This window comes from Dreissena polymorpha, chromosome 12, assembly GCF_020536995.1.
Source record: "Dreissena polymorpha isolate Duluth1 chromosome 12, UMN_Dpol_1.0, whole genome shotgun sequence".
NCBI lineage: Eukaryota > Metazoa > Mollusca > Bivalvia > Myida > Dreissenidae > Dreissena > Dreissena polymorpha.
In genome coordinates, this window is record NC_068366.1 from 76,909,225 (window position 1) to 76,917,094 (window position 7,870).

The 7,870-nt window shown below is 34.9% G+C and overlaps 1 long non-coding RNA gene across 1 annotated transcript; it reads left to right on the forward strand.

The window, feature by feature from the left end:
- The first annotated feature begins 1,374 nt into the window (after window positions 1-1,374).
- LOC127853430 (uncharacterized) lies at window positions 1,375-3,881 on the forward strand. Its single transcript, XR_008036602.1, has 2 exons — window positions 1,375-1,792; window positions 1,942-3,881. It is a non-coding gene; the product is annotated as an uncharacterized LOC127853430 (long non-coding RNA).
- Window positions 3,882-7,870: the final 3,989 nt, after the last annotated feature.

Sequence of the window (7,870 nt, forward strand, 5' to 3'; positions counted from 1 at the left end):
TTGATGAGCAAGAAACTTAATGCTTGCTTAGTACTTGTTGGTTCAAGGAACATATTCCAGATTGTATCTATAAGCTTCAAGCCTCCTTCCATACAAATTCAAATAAATCCTGTATAAATTAACCTACCATTTGAGTGGAACACTAGTGCTAAATGCTGACAACCTCTCTACATATTCATCAGCAGGGTTTGAATAACTTTAGAAACATTTTCATAAACCAGGTTAAGTGGTCTGGTTGATTCTAACTCACGAAACCCGAATCGTTTGGATTGCTTCTATCATTATGCACCAAGTATGACTTTGGTTTCTAAGATTCTAGAATAATTTGTCTTTTCTGTACCCTTTTCACATTTTGAGAAGAACATTGACAGTGTCTTGTGTCCTTGATTTTCTTGTGATGCCAATACATCAAAATCCTTTAAAAATTTGACCTTAATACATGTAAACTTAATTAATCACTTAAATAATAAACTTATAATAATAAACATAATTACTTCAGTACATGTAATTTGATTGTGAAAAACAATTGATTAAATAGTTGTTTTTATGCCCCCGAAGGAGGGCATATAGTGATTGGACCGATCGTCTGTCTGTCTGTCTTGCCGTCACACTATGCGTTTAGGTTTCGCGTTTAGGTTTCCAAAAATGCTCATAACTTCTATGTCGCTTCAGATAGCAATTTGATTCTTGGCATGCATGTGTATCTCATGGAGCTGCACATTTTGAGTGGTGAAAGGTCAAGGTTATCTGTCAAGGTCAAAGGTCAAATATATGGCATCAAAGCGGCGCAGAAGGGGGCATAGTGTTTCTGACAAACACGTCTCTTGTTTATTATATCCCACAAATAAAGTTAATTTACTGTTTTAGATTCCAACAATGGAGAACGTCATGAATGGAATGAGGCCGAGACTAAACTACTACTTGACACGACTGCAGAGAACATGGAAAAACTGAAAACTGCAAAAAACAAAAATAAGGTGTGATCTTGCATTGCAGATGTTCTCATAAGACATGGTTTCAATGTCACTGTAACTCAGTGCATAGACAGGTACAAATATATGAAACGATCATACAAAGCATATCTTGATAAAAGCAAAAAGTCAGGAAGTGGTAAATGCTCATTTAAATATGATGAGAGTGTAACTGCTTCTAGTAGTTCTACACCAGTGTCTGAACCCAAGCGTTATTGCAGGAGAAGCATGATAAATGAGTTGAAGGAATTGATGGAAGAAAGAGATCAGAGGTTGCTCTCTGCACTTAAGAAAATGAATAATGAGCAAAATGAGCTGATGAAAAAAACTTATTGATAAGTTGTAAACTTATCTGAACTAAAGATGTATTGTTTTAAAGAATTAGAAAAACTGTTTAATTTTGTTGATTAATTTTAATTTGAAGAGTTAATTTTAATTACTATGTTTTTTCATGCTAGTAAGGCTATTTTGAGGGTTAAAAGCATTATAGTGAACTAACTCACACGATCGTCATTTTTAGAAAAATGGAATCGAAGTGTTTAAGTGTGCCTTCAACTTATTAAACATTGGTGTCATATATCGTAATTTTGTTAATAGTCAATTGTAGGCTTTCATAGACGAATGTTTATTAGTTTAATTTCTTTATGTCCCCGGATCGATAGATCGGGGGTATATTGTTTTTGGCCTGTCTGTCTGTCATTCTGTCCCAAAACTAACCTTACAGTAAAGTTTTGCAATAACTTTTGAAATATTGAACATAGCAACTTGATATTTGGCATGCATGTGTATCTCATGTAGCTGCACATTTTGAGTGGTGAAAGGTCAAGGTCATCCTTCAAGGTCAAAGGTCAAAAATTTAAAACTCTAATATAGTAAAGTTTTGCAATAACTTTTGAAATATTGAACATAGCAACTTGATATTTGGCATGCATGTGTATCTCATGGAGCCGCACATTTTGAGTGGTGATAGGGCAAGGTCATCCTTCAAGGTCAAAGGTCAAAAACAAAAGCGGTGCATTAGGGGGCATTGTGTTTCTGACAAACACATCTCTTGTTTTTTTAATAAAAACATAAATTCCTGGGATAGTTCTTTATGACATTCTTTTATTTCTAATTCGTAGATAAATATGTCATAGTCAACCAACCCACATTGCAAATGTTTCTCAATACAAAGGGTTATTAGCGTAGTCGTCGTGCAAAAACTTTGATGTGAGTCATTACTTCTTTGTTATTTGCATATGTTCAACAAATTCACAAATATTTTTCTTCTTGCAACAATGCCTATCCAGAGCTGAATTTTTTACCTTGACCTCTGATTTCAACCTTGACTCCTTTGACTCTGATTAACAGACAAGCATTGGTTCCCGCGGGAGCTGTTGTATATAAACTATAATTCTATGCTGTATAAATTTATTTCCAAACTTATCACAATTTTAACAAGAAAGCATTACATGCATAATATTTGACATAGTGATATATTGTCATAATGCCCTCACAGTATGATTACGTGTAAAATTATGACTAAGGGTATTAAATGATGGAACATTGATTGAGGCTAATTAATTAAAAATTACTTTCATGTAGAATTGCACAATCTAGTAGTGTACTAAAACAGATTGCATAAATATAATTTCCCTAAATATTTTACAGAAAAGTATACTCAAAATTATTGAATTTTTGGGTGCCTTTGACATACAATGAAACTAAAGGAATTTTCCTACCTTCATTTTGGGGCTGAAATATGGCTCAAATGCAGTATACCTATTTTTCTATATCTATTCAATGAAATCCTAATTTACAATTTCAAAATTTTAACACCTAGATTCTTAAAAATTAATCATAATTTTCCAATTTTGAATTCTGTAAGAAATCAATAACTCATTTTTGTGAAAATGTGGTTTACTTCACTATTGCTTTTCACCAGCCATTTGTTTGACAATTTTTGTATTTTATTTCATTTTTATGCTCCCCCCAAATTTTTTTGGGGGGATCATATAGTCGCCGCTTCGTCTGTCCGTGCGTCCGTGCACAATTTTTGTCCGGGCTATTTCTCAGCAACTAATAACGGATTTCAATAAAACTTTATGGGAAGCTTCACTACCAAGAGGAGATGTGCACATTATCAGTGGGTTCTGGTCGGATGATTTTTCACAGAGTTATGGCCCTTTGAAATTTTCCATTAACTGTACATATAGTGCAATTCTTGTCCGGGCTATTTCTCAGCAACTGATGACCGGAATTCAATGAAACTTTATGGGAAGCTTCACTACCAAGAGGAGATGTGCATATTTTCAGCGGGTTCTGGTCGGATGATTTTTCACAGAGTTATGGCCCTTTGAAATTTTCTATAAACTGTACATATAGTGCAATTCTTGTCCTGGCTATTTCTCCCCAACTACTGACTGGAATACAATGAAGCTTTATGGGAAGCTTAACTACCTTGAGGAGATGCGCATGTTATTTGTGGGTTCTGGTTAGATGATTTGTTTAGAGAGTTATGGCCCTTTGAAATTTTTAAGTTGCTAAACCATCCATCGTATTATTTTGTCTAAAGTTATGCCCCTCAAGATGTTTCCTTTTATCTGAATATATAGTGCAATATTGTGACAAAAAAAAACTTTGGGGAGCATCACCAGTCCCCGAAGGTTTCTTGTTAAATGTGTTTGTCAAAATTGTTCATTCCCGTAGGTTTAAACTTCAACCTTATGTGTTTTTATAACAGAAATGGGGAAAAAGACAAGCAGGTGAAAGATGGGGGGGGGGGGGGGTGGCATTAATTTAATGTCCTGTGGACTTATTCCTAGTTTTGTTTAATCTAGTCAATTCCCTAAGAGTACAAGGAGTACATTGTTACTATGATAATTTATTTTAAATTTCTATAATTTGTTAATAAATTATGTTTCAACTCAATCAACATTCTTTGTGTTGTGGATTGAAGGTTCCCAGAATCATATGTTCCGGCAGCGAAAATTAGTAGTGTCTTAATACATGTCTGTTCCAAGCTTGCCTAGATAGCTCAGTTGGTAAGACATCAGACTGTCATTCCAGTCGTTGCTGGTTTGAACCACAGGGTGGCAGGCAAAATTTATCTGTGGTTGTTTAATCAAGGTCAGTGTCTTAATGGATATTAAACTTCCACCTAAGAAATTTTAGAAAAAAAATGTCAGTACTCATTGAACTCCAGGAATGCTGGTTAGTTATCCGACCACTGGAATGTTAACTTATCAGTTGAAAACTTACATTAGGCGTATATTAAGACTATATATTAAAACGTAATTCTTACATATGAAATTTGAGTATAATATTACTATGTTTCCTGGAAAAGATGTATTCAAGAAGGAAATCTATCAAACATAAATTAAGAACATCAGTAAATACTATGCTTTATATGTGACGATAACGTTAGAATATGACACATGAACATACATGCAAATACAACATAACTGTAACCAGGTGTATTGCTGTAAATTAGGACATATAGTGAAATGTAAGGTAAAACCAACTGGTACCTTAATTTGCATCTCAATCTGAACTTATTATGACATAAGCTCAAAGCAATGCATCTGATAATAAAATCATTTCCAACATGCAACAGTACAAATAAAGTACAATGTTAAACTTTCACTGAGACAGATGTCGTACAAGTTCATCTCTAAATTGGATTCCACTCTCTCTGTTTTCATTTAGTTCATCATACACATTAATATCAGGTTCTGCACAAAAATCAGTGATTTCATCGTCATTTATAAGACAGATATTATGGAGAACACACGCAGCTACTATACAGTAAGTTAAAAACTCAATTTTGTGTACATAAAAGAATGTTAATCGTCTAAACCTCCCCTTCAGTTGGCCGAAAGCACGTTCTACAACCTGTCTTGCTCTGCTGTGCTGCTTGTTATAATTTTGCTTTTCCCTTGACAGAGTTCCGTAATCTTTGAATGGTGTCATCAGCCAAGGTAGTAGTGGATATGCAGCATCTCCAAGTATATACTTGTTCTTGGCTATAACCTTTTCAGCACTATCTAAAAAGAGTGGTGAGTTTTTGAAAACTCGTGCATCGTGACTGCTGCCAGGCCAGCCAACAAATATATCAAGAAACAAAAGACGATGATCACTAACAGCCTGGAGAATAACTGAGTGAATTTTTTTCCTGTTGTAATAGGATTCTTGATGTATCTGAGGAGCCGTTATGCGTACATGAGACGCATCTATCGCGCCAACAATGCCTGGAAGCTTGCTCTTTTCCGAAAATCACTGAGTTACAGAGTCAAGTGCTTCATTCCTTGGCCACTTTATAAATAGTCTCACTAGATGCATACTTATTATACGTGCAATTTTCCAACAGCAAATGTGTGCGGTAGATGTTGATATCCCAAATCTGTCTGCCAGTGACCGAAAACTGTCGTGTGTTCCTGAAAATAAAAAAATGGATATAAATAAAGCTTATTCAATATTTTGACAGTGTTTAGAAACGGTGCCACAGGGACCTATACGTATAGGTCCCTGGGTGCCATGACTAAATTTTCTGATACACTTTTCCAACAATCAATGAGTGATACTATGAAACACATGCACAAAATATTGTATGAAGTAATTTGTGCAATACATATTACTGCGCGGTAGTAAGTATATGATTACACTTGCAGAAATCATGACGCCAAAAGTCATAAAGAGGTATGTTTTTCACCAATCAGATGAGTCTGTTCGTTTGTTCATGAAATGCAGTATAACTATAGCTCTAATAGATCTACATGTTTACTGTATATACATATAGGCAAAGTAGTACTGTTTTAATCTATGAAGATTTAGTAAAAATAAGTACCCATAAACCATAGGAAAATCAACAGTTGTTTCTCCAAAGCCAGTGGTATGTTTCCTTTGCGTCGTTTCAAATGACTGCCAATGACACCACATATGATTTCAAATGAGCTTCTTTCTAGGCGAAAGTGACTTTTGAAGTCGCTCAAACTGTATCTTGGCACTATCGATTCTGCATACAATCTTATGCGAGGTACACTGTCGCGCCGTAAAAGTCTTGTAGTTACAAAGTCATTTTGAGTCATGAGAATGAACAATGATCTGGTGCGGTTAGCGTCCATGAGTTTTTTAATTGCTAACGTTATTAAACCTTTCTTTCTTCGTGTTTTGTCAGCCATAAGCGTTCGGACTAAATCCGTTACCCGAGTTACTCGGGTTACATAGGGTAAGCAAAACGATTTTACACGGGTATGTATGCCGAATGCGCTCATTATATCGAGCGTTTACACACTTGCATGAGTACCACGTGATATGCTTTGTCGCACGATTGTGACCTACTTTAGTATTTATACCGAATCGGATCGATATACACGTTAAGAATAGGAATTAAAGGTAGTCTCAGGCGTAAACCACTCCGTTGAGAAGTGCCTATTAACCAGTTTGCAATATCGGGCATAATATATTTAACAATAGTTTTAATGCAGCGCGCGATACTTAGTAGATGATTTCAGTCGACTGTTTTAAAATATAATACATGTATATATATATATTTAAAGTTTATAATACATACTTGCATTTTGACCAAAAACAGTATGGAGGCATATACCTGTCTTACGATAACTTACTCCTGAGCAGTAAGATTTGAACAAGATATTCTAATTGAACGAATATAATATTGTTGCATTTGTGCTATTAAACAATTTGTATTGTCATTGACATCACAGTACCAAAAGATGTCGTATGTTGCATTTATTGAGACTTCAACGCTTTCAAATATCTAACTTACTCTAATAGTTAGATATGATCGTTACAGTATTGATACCTCATAACTTTTTACCGTCGGCAATACCTGAACAACGCGTGTTTTGCTGACGTAAATCAGTACACATTATGAATCATGTTAACTTATTTTTTCGTCGGGTATTTGAATGTATTTTACTTAGTCAACTGTCATATCAATTATTAATTTACAATCCAAAAGGTAATCCGTTCATCTCGATAAAACTCTTAACATAACAGTGGAAATAAAATCATTGTGTCTGTGTGTGATAAGTTCAGACAAGCTTTTTGTTAAGTGGATATATTTTACACAGAGAGGCATCATTAACGATATCAAAATACGTGTCGGTTAGCTCCGTTGGAAGATCGTTAGACTACAAACACAAGGATGATGTGGTTAGATTTCTGAACCGTCCACATAACTTTTGTGGTAACTAGTCTTTACATTTACCACCTGAACCAGGAAAATGTAAATAAGTTAACGTACCGCCGTGATATAAATACAATACGCAAGAAAATGGCTTCAAATACCTTGAAGCCCACCCCTCCTCCACCACCCCTAAAGAAACAACTTTTCTCGTAGAGCTTTGCTTATTCTGCTGTATTAGTTAAATTTGGAGGGAAATGTGTTAGTCATTTCGTTAATGTGTCAAAAGCAGTTAAGTCTCTTAATTATTAAACAATTAACAAGCGCAATAATCATGTAATTATTATTATCAAAAGGTATTGAACTCTGCTCGTCCTTTCTGATAGTGTTCGACTTATGTCATTGAAAAGTAACTCGAAGGCCGCACAAAAGCCCAACCGGAAAACATGATGCCATTATGCACGTCTCTTCCATTTGTCTTCTGCTGGCGTATAATAATAACACGATTTGTATGCACTTAACAAGCACTTTTTTCATTTATCTTATTTGTTTTTTAATAAGAAACTTCTTGACAGGATTACATATCTGAATTAGATGTTATTAAATGTAGCAAAACTGTACTATTTCCAATCGGTTGTAATCATTGTTATTACAATGAAAACGATACAAATTTACAAAAAAAATGTGCCTTCACTCGAGTTCGAACCCTGGACCTCAAGATGCAAATGCAAGCGTTGTGTCGCTATTTCACGCATCTTTTGAATTATATTTG